This window comes from Anolis sagrei, chromosome X (genome assembly GCF_037176765.1).
Source record: "Anolis sagrei isolate rAnoSag1 chromosome X, rAnoSag1.mat, whole genome shotgun sequence".
Lineage (NCBI taxonomy): Eukaryota > Metazoa > Chordata > Lepidosauria > Squamata > Dactyloidae > Anolis > Anolis sagrei.
In genome coordinates, this window is record NC_090034.1 from 103,334,692 (window position 1) to 103,349,775 (window position 15,084).

Sequence of the window (15,084 nt, forward strand, 5' to 3'; positions counted from 1 at the left end):
AACTTAGGCCACAAATCCCATCTGCCTGCGACAAAGAACTGGTGGGACCACAAGTCTGAAAAAGTTACAGAGAATGAACACGTCAAACTCCTCTAGGACTTCCAGATTCAGACTGACAGAGTTTTGGAGCACAATACTCCTGACTTCACGATTGTGTTAAAAAAACAAAGTATGGATTGTCGATGTCGCAATCCCAAGCGACAGCAGGATTGAAGAGAAACAACTGGAAAAGCTGACACGATATGAGGATTTAAAGATCGAACTGCAAAGACTGTCAAGAGGGTCCCAGTGGTGATTGGCACACTGGGTGCAGTGCCTCAAGACCTTGGCCTGCACTTAAACACAATCAGGGCAGACAGAATCCCCAACTGTCAGCTGCAAAAGGTCACCCTACTTGGATCCGCACACATTTTTTGCCAATACATCACACAATTTTAGACATTTGGGACGTGTCCAACATGTGATCCAATACAACAGCCAGCCAAGTGACCTTGTTTGTTGTGGACTCATCTTGTTGTGTTTCAAATAATGATAATGTAACAATAATTACAAAAGCAGAGCAGAAGAGCACTAGAACTTCCCTTGGTCTGGACACACTAGACCTCTTGGAAGAAAGAACACTTGCCACCTTGATTAGCATTGAATAGCCTTGCAGCTTCAAAGCTTGGAAGCAACTCCACTTGCCTAGTTTCCAACAGATCTCACAACCTCAGAGGATGCCTGCCATAGATGTGGGCAAAACATCAGGAGAGAATGCTTCTGAAACATGACCAGACAGCCTGGAAAACTCACAGCAACCCAGTGATTCTGCCTTCGACAACACATACGTTGAATTGGTTGAGACTTGTCCCTCCCGACAAAACAAAGTTTGTGCAGGATTGTCTGGCCATGTTCCAGAAGCATTCTCTCCTGACATTTCGCCCACATCTATGGCAGACATCCTCAGAGGTTGTGAGGTCTGCTGGAAACTAAGAAAATAGGGTTTATATATCTGTCGAATAATGTCCAGGGTGGGAGAAAGAACTCTTGTCTGCTTGAGACAAAGTGTGAATATTGCAATTGGCCACCTTGATTAGCATTACATGGCCTTGCAGCTTCAAAGCCTGGCTGGTGAATGGCCTTGCAGCTTCAGAGCATTGATGAGCTCCCTCTGTCAGCTCCAACTCCACATGCAAGGACATGAGAGAAGCCTCCCACAAGGATGGTAAAACATCAAAGCATCCAGGTAACGTCCCCTGGGCAGCATCCTTGCAGACAGCCAATTCTCTCACACCAGAAGCAACTTGCAGTTTCTTCAATTAGCATTGAATGGTCTTGTAGCTTCAAAGCCTGGCTGCTTCCTGCCTGGGGGAATCCTTTGTTTGGAGGTGTTAGCTGGCCACTCAGAAAACAGCAGAATTCCAGTCAGGAAACAGTCAGCTAACATCTTCCAACAAAGGATTCCCCCAGGCAGGGAGCAGCCAGACTTTGAAGCTACAAGACCATTCAATGCTAATGCAATTGGGAGTTGAAGTCCAAAACACTGGAGGCCATGCCTGACCTATAGTGTATAAGTAATATAGTTTGACACTGTTTTAACTGCTGTTGTTGGAAAACAACCTCACAGTGGGTTGCTGTGAGTTTTCCAGGCTGTCTGGCCCTGTTCTAGAAGCATTCTCTCCTGAGGTTTCACCCACATCTATGGGAGGCATCTTCGGAGGTTGTAAGATTTGTTGGAAACTAGGCAAGTGGGGTTTATATAACTGTGGAATAATGCTCAGGGTGGGAAAAAGAATTCTTGTCTGCTTGAGGCAAGTGTGGATGATGCAACTGGCCAGCTTGATTGGCATTGAATGGCCTTGCAGCTTCAGAGCCTGGCTGCTTCCTGCCTGGGGGAAATCCCTTGTTGGGAGGTGTTACCTGGCCCTGATTGTTTCCTGTCTGGAATTCCCCAGGGATTTTTTTAGATTATAGATTGCGGCTGTTGGGAGGTGTTAGCTGGCCCTGATTGTTTCTTGTTTGGAATTCCCCCCGTTTGTTTTCTTTTGCTTTTTTAGTGTTGCTTTTTATTTACTGTCCTGATTATAGACTTTTTAAAAAACTGGTAGCCAGATTTTGTTAATTTTCATGGTTTTCTCCTTTCTGTTGAAAGTTTGTGCAGTTGGATACACTTTTCCCTTGTGTTTTTGTCATGGAAGGAACCAATTAGGAAAAGACATTTTTTTTCTTTTTAAATGTTTTTAATTTTAATTAATTTTATTTTAATAATAAATTATTTATAAATAAATAATAAACAATAATAAAAATAAATAATAATTTAATAATAAATTATTAATAAAATAAACAATTAAAATTAATAAACATTAAAATTAATTTTAATAAGGAACAAATAATAATAATAATTAATAATAAAATTAATAATAAATAAAATTAATAAAATTAAAATTAATTTTAAATTTTCTAATTTTCAGGAACAAAAAATAAATAATAATAACAAAATAATAAAAATAAATAATAAATAAAAATTAATAAAAATTAAAATTAATTTTAAATTTTCTAATTTCCAGGAACAAATAATAAAAATAAAAATTTTAAATTAAAAATATTAATAAAAATTAAAATTAATTTTAAATTTTCTAATTTCCAGGAACAAAAAAAATAATGAAAAAATAATAAAAATAAATAATAAAAATTAAAATTAATTTTAAAATTTTCTAATTTCCAGGAAGTAAATATTAATAATAAATAAAAATTAATAAAAATAAAAATTAATTTTAAATGTTTTAATTTCCAGGAACAAATAATAAAAAAAATATTAATAAAAATTAAAATTAATTTTAAATTTTCTAATTTCCAGGAACAATTTTTAATAAAAATAAATAATAAATTAAAATTAATTTTAAATTTTCTAATTTCCAGCAACAAAAAATAAATAATAAATAAAAATTAATAAAAATTAAAATTAATTTAAAAATTTCTAATTTCCAGCAACAAAATAATTTAATAAAAATAAATAATAAATAATAATAATAAATAAATAAAAATAAAAATTAATTTTAAATGTTCTAATTTCCAGGAACAATAAATAATAATAATAATAATAAATAAAAAATAATTAAAATTAATAATAAATAAAATTAATAAAAATAAAATTAATTTTAATTTTTCTAATTTCCAGGAACAAAAAGTAAATAATAAAAATTAATAATAAAAATTAATAAAAATAAAAATTAATTTTAAATTTTCTAATTTCCAGGAACAAAAAAATAATTAATAATAATAAATAATTAAAATTATTAATAAAATTAATAATAAAAATTAATAAAATTACAATTAATTTAAAATCTTCTAACTTATAGGAACCAAAAACATTAATAATAATGGTGTTACATAGTGTCAAAGGGGGGAACCAATTCCATAGGAAGGTAGGACAGTGCAGATGCAAACTGAGTTGGAAAAGAAGAGTGCAAAGCAAGCAAAACAAGAGGAAGAATTGGGGAAGAGGAGAGGCAAGGAGGCCAGCGAGCATGTGCAGAGCGCCTCCCGCCCTGCTTCTTCTCCGAAGGGAGGGGGAGAGGAGGAGGAGGAGGAGGAGGAAGAGAGAGAGAGAGAGAAGAGGCGCTGGGGAGCTCAGTCAGTGTGAGCATCGCCTCCGACTGAGAGAAGCAGCAAGCAGCTGGGATTTGGGGCTGGGGGATTGAGCTCCAGAAGCAGCAAAAGGAGGAGGAGGAGGAGACCCCGAAGAGGGGGAGAAGCGGGGGGGGGGGATCTTCTCCCCTTTGCAATGGCGGAGCCTGCCCTGAGGAGCAGGAGGCGGCGTGGTGGTGGTGGTGGTCGCCCCACCCGTGGAGCCCCCTTGCCCTGCGGGTGAGTCCAAGGGGGAAAAAGCCGACTTGGGGCGGGAAGTTGCCGGGATGGTGTTTGGGGGTGTTTTGGGGGCGCCTTCGGGAAGAGAAGACCCCCTTCCCCACTTTCCCAGGGATGCAGGAGCCACGTGCACCGTCTCGGGAGTTGGGGGGCTCCCTGGGGAAAGTTTGGGGGGCTGGAGGGGTTGTGCAAGGAACCTCGCTTTGGGAAGGGGGTTCTGGCCACTTCTGGTAAGAGTTGGGGACTCCCTGGGCACCTTGGTGGCTGGTTTTGGGGACCAGTTGGCAGGCAATCCTGGAGAAAGAGAGTTGGGGGGTCTTTTAGGAACTGGATGGGGTGCAGAAGGGAGCCTTAGGGGGTCTTTTTTTGGCTTTGAAAGCCTTATAGGAAGGAGGAGAGTTTCATAAGCAGATAATGTGGATTATCTGCTCGGATAATCTGGAGTAAGAGTTGGGGACTCCCTGGGCACCTTGGGATCTGGTTTTGGGGACCAGTAGGTAGGCAATCCTGGAGAAAGGGAGTTGGGGGGTCTTTTAGGAACTGAATGGGGGTGCAGAAGAGAGCTTTGGGGGGCTTTGAGAGCCTTATAGGAAGGAGGAGAGTTTAATAAGCAGATAATGTGGATTATCTGCTCGGATAATCCGGATTTCATAGAATCATAGACTCCTAGAGTTGGAAGAGACCTCATGGGCCATCCAGTCCAACCCCATTCTGCCAAGAAGCAGGACAAACGCGTTCAAAGCACTCCCGACAGATGACCATCCAGCCTCTGTTGAAAGGAGCCTCTGTTTGGAGGAAAGTTGGGGGTTGCTATGAAGAAGGCTGTTGGGATGAGGCTGCAGATCACTCTGGCCCCCCTCCACACTAAATCCGGATTATCCAAGCAGATCACCCACATTATCTGCTTTGCACCGGGTTATATTAAGCCCCTTCCACACAGCCTTATATCCCAGGACATCAAGGCAGGAAATTCCACCATATCTGCTTTGAACTGGATTATCTGAGTCCACACTCCAATAATGTGGGATTTCCTGCCTTCATATTCTGGGATATAGGGCTGTGTGGAAGGGTTCTAAGTCCACACTGCCATATAATCCAGTTCAATGTGGGTTTTAGGCAGCTGTGTGGAAGGGACTTCATATAACCCGGTTCAAAGCAGATAATGTGAACCTTCTGCTTGGATAATCCGGATTATGTGGGGGCTGTGTGGAAGGGTCCTGAGTTATATGGCTGTGTGGAAGGCCCCCGAGTCCACACTGCCATATAATCCAGTTCAATGTGGGTTTTAGATAGCAGTGTGGGAGGGACCTCACATAACCCAGTTCAAGGCAGATAATGTGAACCTTCTGTTTGGATAATCCGGATTATGTGCGAGCTGTGTGGAAGGGCCCTGAGTTATATGGTTTTGTGGAAGGTCCCTGAGTCCACACTGACATATAATCCGGTTCAATGTGGGTTTTAGGCAACTGTGTGGAAGGGACCTCATATAACCCAGTTCAAAGCAGATAATGTGAACGATCTCCTTGGATAATCCGGATTATGTGTGTGCTGTGTGGAAGGGTCCTGAGTTATATGGCTGTGTGGAAGGTCCCTGAGTCCACACTGCCCTATAATCCAGTTCAATGTTGGTTTTAGATAGCTGTGTGGAAGGGACTTCATATAACTCAGTTCAAAGCAGGTAATGTGAACCTTCTGTTTGGATAATCCGGATTATGTGGGGGCTGTGTGGATGAGTCCTGAGTTATATGGCTGCGTGGAAGGTCCCTGAGTCCACACTGCCTTATAATCCAGTTCAATGTGGGTTTTAGGCAGCTGTGTGGAAGGTACTTCATATAACCAAGTTCAAAGCAGATAATGTGGATGATCTGCTTGGATAATCCGGATTATATGGCTGTGGATTTAGGGACCTTCCACACAGATTATCAAGGCAGGAAATTCCACCATATCTGCTTTGAACTGGGATATATGAGTCCACACTGCCATCTATTCCACTTCAAAGCAGATACTGTGGGGTTGCTTGCCTTGATATTCTGGGTTATAGGGCTGTGTGGAAGGGGCCTATTGGGATGAAGCTGCAGATAATTCTGGCCCCTTCTGCACTTGTCTAGAGGAGGACAACTCAAATGATCAAGGATCTGGAGAACAAGCCCTATGAGGAGCGGCTTAAAGAGCTGGGCATGTTGAGCCTGAAAAAGAGAAGGCTGAGAGGAGGCATGACCGCCATGTATAAATATGTGAGAGGAAGCCACAGGGAGGAGGAGGGAGCAAGCTTGTTTTCTGCTGCCCTGGAGACTAGGACGTAATGGCTTCAAACTACAAGAGAGGAGATTCCATCTGAACATTAGGAAGAACTTCCTGACTGTGAGAGCCGTTCAGCAGTGGAACTCTCTGCCCTGGAGTGTGGTGGAGTCTCCTTCTTTGGATGCTTTTAAACAGAGGCTGGATGGCCATCTGTCAGGGGTGCTTTGAATGTGATTTTCCCATTAGGAAGAACTTCCTGACCGTGAGAGCTGTTCAGCAGTGGAACTCTCTGCAGTGGAGTGTGGTGGAGACTCCTTCTTTGGAAGCTTTCAAACAGAGGCTGGATGGCCATCTGTCAGGGGTGCTTTGAATGTGATGTTCCCATTAGGAAGAACTTCTTGACTGTGAGAGCTGTTCAGCAGTGGAACTCTCTGCACTGGAGTGTGGTGGAGACTCCTTCTTTAGAAGCTTTCAAACAGAGGCTGGATGGCCATCTGTCAGGGGTGCTTTGAATGTGATTTTCCCATTAGGAAGAACTTTCTGACCGTGAGAGCTGTTCAGCAGTGGAACTCTCTGTGCTGGAGTGTGGTAGAGGCTCCTTCTTTGGAAGCTTTTAAACAGAGGCTGGATGGCCATCTGTTGGGGGTGCTTTGAATGCAGTTTTCTGCTTCTTGGCAAAATGGGGTTGGACTGGATGGCCCACCAGGTCTCTCCCAAGTCTATGTTTCAATGAAATCCAGATTATCCAAGCAGATAATCCACATTATCTGCTTTGAGCTGGGTTATTTGAGGCTGTCTAAAATCCACATTGAACTGATTCCTATGTATGGACTCGGGACCCTTCCACACAGCCATATAACTCAGAATATCAAAGTCTCACAATATCTGCTTTGAACTGGGATAGTTGAGTCCACACTGCGGTATAATCCAGTTCAAAGCAGAAAACGTGGGATTTTATTCAGCTGTGTGGAAGGGGCCTCAGATAACCCAGTTCGGGGATTATCTGCCTTGATAATTCTGGGTTATATGGCTGTCTGGAAGGACCCTGAGTCCACACTGCCATATAATCCAGTTCAAATCAGATAATCTGGATTTTATATGGACCTACCTTGAGATTGAGACACCTTCTACACTACCTTTTGAAGTCCAGATGGTCCTCTTTGAAAGGGATTATTTGGCAGTGTCAATCCAGCCAGAGTTGGGGGTTCCTTTGGGTTTGTTGGGGATCTTAGAGGAGGGGAGATTGGGGTTCTTCTGGGGTTTTTTGGGGGGCTGCTTGGATTGCAGATCGGCTGTGGCCCTACTGCTCAATGAAGGGAGGAGATTGGGAGTTTGAGGTAGATTTGGGGGTTCCCTTGTAAGTTTTTTTTGGGGGGGATCTTGTAGAAAAGTTTGGGTGTCTTTTAGGAAGTGTTGGGAAAAGTTGGGGGAATTTATGGGATCGGTTGTGTTGCAGGAATTGTGGGGTCCCCTTTAGGGGTGTCTTGGAGGAGGGAAATGTACACCTTTGCTAAGAATTGGGGGGGGGTTTAGGAAAAATGGGGGGCAGATGAAGTTGAAAGACTCCCTGGAATGAGGGGATTGGGAACCTTGATTTGGGGTTCCCTTGACTTTTTCGGGATGTCTTAAAGGAGTGGGGTTTATACTAGGAACTGGGAGGTTGGGGAAATTGGAGGGGAGAACTGTGTTTCTCAATCTGGGGTTCAGGACCCCTTGGAGGGTGACCAGGGGGTGTCAGAGGGGTCGCCAAAGATGTTCGTCATGGGGATTTTGTGTGGGAAATTTGGCCCAATTCTATCATCGGTGGAGTTCAGAATGCTCTTTGATTGTAGGTGAACTATAAGTCCCAGCAACTACAACTCCCAAATGTCAAGGCCTGTTTCCTCTAAATTCCATCTGTGTTCATGTTTGCACATGTTGAGTATTCATGCCAATTTTGGTTTAGATCCATCATTGTTTGAGTCCACAGTGCTCTCTGAATATAAGTGAACTACAACTCCAAAACTCAAGGTCAATGTCCATCAAACCCTTCCAGTATTTTCTGTTGGTCAGGGGAGTGCTGTGTGCCAAGTTTGGTTCAATTCCATCATTGGTAGAGTTCAGAATGCTCTTTGATTGTAGGTGAACTATAAATCCCAGCAACTACAACTCCCAAATGTCAAGGTCTATTTTCCCCAAAATCCACCAGTGTTCACCTTTGGGCATATTGAGTATTCATTCCAAGTTTGGTCCAGATCCATCATTGTTTGAGTCCACCGTGCTCTCTGAATGTAAGTGAACTACAATTCCCAAGGTCAAGGTCAATGTCTATCAAACCCTTTCAGGTTTTTTTTATTGTTGATCAGGGGAGTTCTGTGTGCCAAGTTTGGTTCAATTCCATTACTGATGGAGTTCAGAATGTTCTCTGATTATAGGTGAACTATAAATCCCAGCCACTACAACTCCCAAATATCAAGGTCTGTTTCCCCCAAACTCCACTAGTGTTCATATTTGGCCATATTGAGTATTTGTGCAAAGTTTGGCCCAGATCCATCATTGCTTGAGTCCACAATGGTGTCTGGATGTAGGTGAACTACAACTCCAAAACTCAAGGTCAATACCCACCAAACCCTTTTGTTGTTAGTCATGGGAGTTCTGTGTGCCATGTTTGATTCAATTCCATCTTTGGTGGAGTTCAGAACGCTCTTTGATTGTAGGTGAACTATAAATCCCAGCAACTACAACTCCCAAATATCAAGGTCTGTTTCCCCCAGACTCCACCAGTGTTCATATTTGGACTTATTGAGTATTCATTCCAAGTTTGGTCCAGATCCATCATTGTTTGTGTCCACAATGCTCTCTGGATGTAGGTGAACTACAACTCCAAAACTCAAGGTCAATACCCACCAAACCCTTCTGTTGTTAGTCATGGGAGTTCTGTATGCCAGGCCTATTTTTCTCAAACTCCACCAGTGTTCACATTTGGGCATATTGAGTATTCATGCCAAGTGTGGTCCAGATCCATCATGGTTTGAGTCCATAGTGCTCTCTGGACGTAGGTGAACTACAACTCCAAAACTCAAGTTCAATACCCACCAAACCCTTCTAGTGTTTTCTGTTGGTCATGGGAATCCTGTGTGCCAAGTGTGGTTCAATTCCGTCATTGGAGGAGTTCCGAACGCTCTTTGGTTGTAGGTGAACTATAAATCCCACAACTACAATTCCCAAATGACAAAATCAACCCCACCAGTATTCAAATTTGTGTGTATCGGGTGTTTGTGCCAACTTTGGTCCAGTGCATGAAAATACACCCTGCATATCAGATATTTACATGACGATTCATATCAGTAGCAAAATTCCAGTTATGAAGTAGCAACGAAAATAATGTTATGGTTGGGGGTCAACACAACATGAAGGCATTAGGAAGGTTGAGAACCACTGAACTGGAGTCTTCTTGAGCCGGGGAATGTGGGAACTCCAGTCCCTTCAAGTCCGGAGCACCTGCCCCCAGGGCCCTGCCTTGGATTGCCTTCATCTGGGCGCAAGGAAAGGGATGTGTAGGTGAAGCGGGGAGAATCTCGCCGCCCCTCTGAGACCGACCGGTTTATCATCGCAGGAGCCTTCCTGAATTTCAATCCGCTTCTTCCCAGGCGCCGGCGTCTTATTCTAATTCTGGTCCACCTTTTGCATCCTGAGCCAGGACTCCAAGGCGCAAGGCACGCGCACACGTCCGCATACGGCACAGCCAAGGGCCCACTTGATTTCCCTCTCCTATTTGGCCAACAGCCCTCCTTTTGCCCTTCAGTAACTATTTGTTTTGGAAACTAGGAGTCAATGGAGACATGGGTTCAAATGACAGGAAAGGAGATTCCACTTGAACTTCCTGACTCTAAGAAGAGCTGTTCAACGGTGGAACTCCCTGCTTCAGGGTCCATTTTTAAAAAACATATCAATGGAGACATGGGTTCAAATGACCGGAAAGGAGATTCCACTTAAACATTCAGAAGAACTTCCTGACTGTAAGAAGAGCTGTTCAACAGTGGAACTCTCTGCGTCAGAGTCTGATTTTTAACATATCAATAGAGACATGGGTTCAAATGACCGGAAAGGAGATTCCACTTGAATTTCCTGACTGTAAGAAGAGCTGTTCAACAGTGGAACTCTCTGCCTCAGAGTCTGCTTTTTTCCCATATCAATGGAGACTTGAGTTGAACATTTGGAAGAACTTCCTGACTGTAAGAAGAGCTGTTCAACAGTGGAACTCTCTGCCTCAGAGTCTGCTTTTTTCCCATATCAATGGAGACTTGGGTTGAACATTCGGAAGAACTTCCTGACTGTAAGAAGAGCTGTTCAACAGTGGAACTCTCTGCCTCAGAGTCTGCTTTTTTCCCATATCAATGGAGACTTGGGTTGAACATTCGGAAGAACTTCCTGACTGTAAGAAGAGCTGTTCAACAGTGGAACTCTCTGCCTCAGAGTCTGCTTTTTTCCCATATCAATGGAGACTTGGGTTGAACATTCGGAAGAACTTCCTGACTGTAAGAAGAGCTGTTCAACAGTGGAACTCTCTGCCTCAGAGTCTGCTTTTTTCCCATATCAATGGAGACTTGGGTTGAACATTCGGAAGAACTTCCTGACTGTAAGAAGAGCTGTTCAACAGTGGAACTCTCTGCCTCAGAGTCTGCTTTTTTCCCATATCAATGGAGACTTGGGTTGAACATTCGGAAGAACTTCCTGACTGTAAGAAGAGCTGTTCAACAGTGGAACTCTCTGCCTCAGAGTCTGCTTTTTTCCCATATCAATGGAGACTTGGGTTGAACATTCGGAAGAACTTCCTGACTGTAAGAAGAGCTGTTCAACAGTGGAACTCTCTGCCTCAGAGTCTGCTTTTTTCCCATATCAATGGAGACTTGGGTTGAACATTCGGAAGAACTTCCTGACTGTAAGAAGAGCTGTTCAACAGTGGAACTCTCTGCCTCAGAGTCCTTTTTTAAAAACATATCAATGGAGACATTGGTTCAAATGACCGGAAAGGAGATTCCACTTGAACTTCCTGACTGTAAGAAGAGCTGTTCAACAGTGGAACTCTCTGCTTCAGAGTGATTTTTCCCATATCGATGGAGACATGGGTTCGAATGACTGGAAAGGTTATGTTCAACAGTGGAACTCTCTGCGTCAGTCCAATTTTTTTTCATACCAGGAGCAATTTGAGAAACTGCAAGTCGCTTCTGGTGTGAGAAAATTGTCCATCCGCGATGACGTTGCCCAGGAGACACCTGGATGTTTTGATGTCTTACCATCCTTGTGGGAGGCTTCTCTCATGTCCCCGCATGTGGAGCTGGAGCTGACAGAGGGAGCTCATCCACACTCTCCCCAGATTCAAACCTCCAACCTGTCAGTCTTCAGTCTTGCCGGCACAAGGGTTTAACCCATTGCGCCACTGGGGGCTCCTCCCTCCAGGTATTTTGGACTTCAATTCCCACAATTCCTAACAGCCTCAGGGCCCTTCTTTTTCCTTCTCGGCCACTTAAGCGGATAGATAGATGGATAGATAGATGATTTGATTGATAGATAGATAGGTACATAGATAGGTGGATAGGTAGATGGATGGATAGAAGATAGGTGCGTACATGGATAGATGGATAGATGGATGGATGGATATTTGGATAGGTAGATCGTTAGATGGATGGATGGATGGATGGATGGATAGATAGATAGATAGATGTAGAGATAGATGGATAGATAGATAGGTGGATAGGTAGAGGGATGGATAAATGTTAGGTACGTAGATGGATAGATGGATTGATAGATGGATTGATAGATGGATAGATAGATCATTAGGTAGATAGGTAGATGAAAAGGTGGATGAAAAGATGGATAGATATGTGGATAGGTAGATGGATGGATAGATGGATAGGTACGTAACATGAATGGATGGATGGATGGATGGATAGATTGATAGGTAGATAGATGGATGAATGGATAGATGGATAGGTAGATGGAGAGATGGATAGGTAGATAGATGGATAGGTACGTACATGGATGGATGGATTGATAGATGGATCGGTAGATCGTTAGATTGATAGGTAGATAGATGGATGGATAGATGGATAGGTAGATGGAGAGATACGAGCGGTATTTTTTAAGTAAGGTCCGTTTTGTTGTAGACACTAGTAGTTCATGCGCATACTGCAACGAGCGCGTGCGTCATGTACCGACATGCCTCGGGAACAACTGTGCTCAGTTTCCGCTCTGTAGCTCACCTGTACGGTTCTGTTCTGTGCTTTTAAAATGTTCAAGACTATCAACTCACCCTCCGCATGTGAGGTTCGCTCCGTGATACGGTTTTTGTCAGCAAGCAACCTGCCTGCTGCAGAAATTCATCGACAGATTTGTGAAGTGTACGGTGATACTGTTATGAGTGAAAGCAAAGTGCGTAAGTGGATACGACAATTCAAAGATGGCCGTGACAACGTCCATGATGAGGACCTCTCCGGTCGCTCTTCTTTGATTACAGACGATTTGGTGGCTTTTGGTGGTGGCAAGTTTTTATGAAGAGGGTATTTTAAAATTGGTTCAGAGGTATGATAAGTGTTTGAACAAACTTGGTAACTATGTCGAAAAATAGAGAGAAGTATGTACTTTCTGAAAATAAATTTACTTTTTTGAATTAAACTTTTGTTGTGTACTTATGTTCAAACGGACCTTACTTAAAAAATACCCCTCATAGATGGATAGGTAGATGGAGAGATGGATAAGTAGATAGATGGATAGGTACATACATGGATGGATGGATGGATTGATAGATGGATAGTTGGATAGGTAGATAGGTAGATAGATGGACAGGTAGATGAAAAGATAGATGGATGAAAAGATAGATGGATAGATATGTGAATAGGTAGATGGATGGATAGATGGATAGGTATGTACATGGATGGATGGATGGATGGATGGATGGATGGATGGATGGATGGATGGATGAATGGATGGATGGATGGATGGATAGATTGTTAGATTGATAGGTAGATAAATGGATGGATAGATGTATAGGTAGATGGAGAAATGGATAGGTGGATAGATGGATAGGTACGTACATGGATGGATGATTGATAGATGGATAGGTAGATTGTTACATTGATAGGTAGATAGATGGAAAGATAGGTGGATAGGTAGATGGAGAGATAGATGGATAGGTAGATGGAGAGATGGATAGGTATGTACATGGATGGATGGATGGATGGATGGATGGATGGATAGATAGATAGATAGATAGATAGATAGATAGATAGATAGATAGATAGATAGATAGATAGCTAGCTTTATAGGCAGATCGTTAGATTGATAGGTAGATAGATGGATAGATAGATGGATCAGTAGATTGAGAGATAGATGGATAGGTAGATAGATTGATAGATAATTGGATAGGTAGATGGATGGATAGATGGATAAGTACGTACATGGATGGATAGGTAGATTGATAGGTAGATTGATAGGTAGTTAGATGGATAGATAGATGGATAGGTGGAAGGATGGATAGATGGATAGATAGATAGGTGGATAGGTAGATGGATGGATAGATGGAGAGATAGATGGATAGGTAGATAGATGGATAGATAGGTGGATAGGTAAATGGATGGATAGGTGGTAGGTACATAAATGGATGAATGGCTAGATGGATGGATTTAGATTTTCAGACAATCCAGTTTGCATTATTGACAGTATTGAAAGAGACTTGGTTTGCAAGTACGTTTCCCAAGTGTGGCTGCTCTACATTCCCATCAGCTTCCTCCTGGAAACTGGAACGGTGATGGTGCAGACAAGCCTGACTTTGCTATTCAAGGATATATCTTTGCACTGGCCGATCTTGTCTCCGCTCCTGCCCTTGCAAATCCTTCCCTTCTTCTTCTTCTTGACCGCTGTCTTCATTTTGATTAATGACCGAGCTCAGATATAGGAAATCTTTAACCGTTTCGACGGCTTCCGTGCCTGCTTCCAGGTTATGTGGTCATTACGGTGGCTTCCTTCGTCGTCCAAGTATAACCTTTCCCGTCTACTTTCTTTCCCTAAGATGGGGTTGTGTTGCACTTCCCAGCATCCCTTCGCCATTGGCTTTGCTGACCAAAATGTATGGGAGTTGTAGTCCTTAAATATACCTGGAAGGCTGCAGCTGGATAGCTCTGTCTTATGATCTTACGATCGATGTATTTTTCCACTCTTCTTTTGCAATATTGATTTGCAAAAACAGGTGTGGAAAGTTCTCTTTCAATAGGCTGCGAAGGTAAAATTATCCCAGTCTTGTTTTTGGACTACGGCTCCCAAAATCCCCAATCAACATAAGTCCAAAACATCACAAGTTACTTTAAACCAATGTTTCTCAACCTTCCTAATCCCCTTAATCCAGTTCCTCATGTTGTGGTGACCCCCAAACATAACATTATTTTCGTAATTGTAATTATGCTCCTGTTAGGAATCGTAATGTAAATATCTGATATGCAGGATGCATTTTCATTCACTGGACCAAATTGGGCACCAGTACCTGATACGCCCACATTTGAATACTGGTGGGGTTGATTTTGTCATTTGGGAGATGTAGTTGCTGGGATTTATAGTTCATCTACAATCAAAGAGCATTCTGAACTCCACCAATGATGGAATTGGACCAAACTTGGCACACAGAACTCCTATGACCAACAGAAAATACTGGAAGGGTTTGGTGGGCACTGACTTTGAGTTCTGGAGTTGTAGTTCACCTACATCCAGAGAGCACTGTGGACTCAAACAATGATAGATCTGGACCCAACTTGGCACAGATACTCAATATGCCCAAATGTGAACACTGGTGGAGTTTGGGGAAAATAGACCTTGACATTTGGGAGTTGTAGTTGCTGGGATTTATAGTTAACCTACAATCAAAGAGCATTCTGAGCTCCACCAACAATGGGATTGAACCAAACTTGGCACACAGAACTCCCCTGACCAACAGAAAATACTGAAAGGGTTTGGTGGGCATTGACTTTG

General features: G+C 42.6%; 1 protein-coding gene across 1 annotated transcript in view; it reads left to right on the plus strand.

Annotated features, from left to right (window-relative positions):
- Window positions 1-3,790: 3,790 nt before the first annotated feature.
- LOC132781617 (neuronal PAS domain-containing protein 3) overlaps window positions 3,791-15,084 on the plus strand; it is a 100,243-nt gene continuing 88,949 nt past the window's right edge. Inside the window, exon 1 of the mRNA XM_067461047.1 lies at window positions 3,791-3,846. The gene's annotated coding sequence lies outside the window, so the exon portion shown is untranslated. The remainder of the gene's footprint in view (window positions 3,847-15,084) is intronic.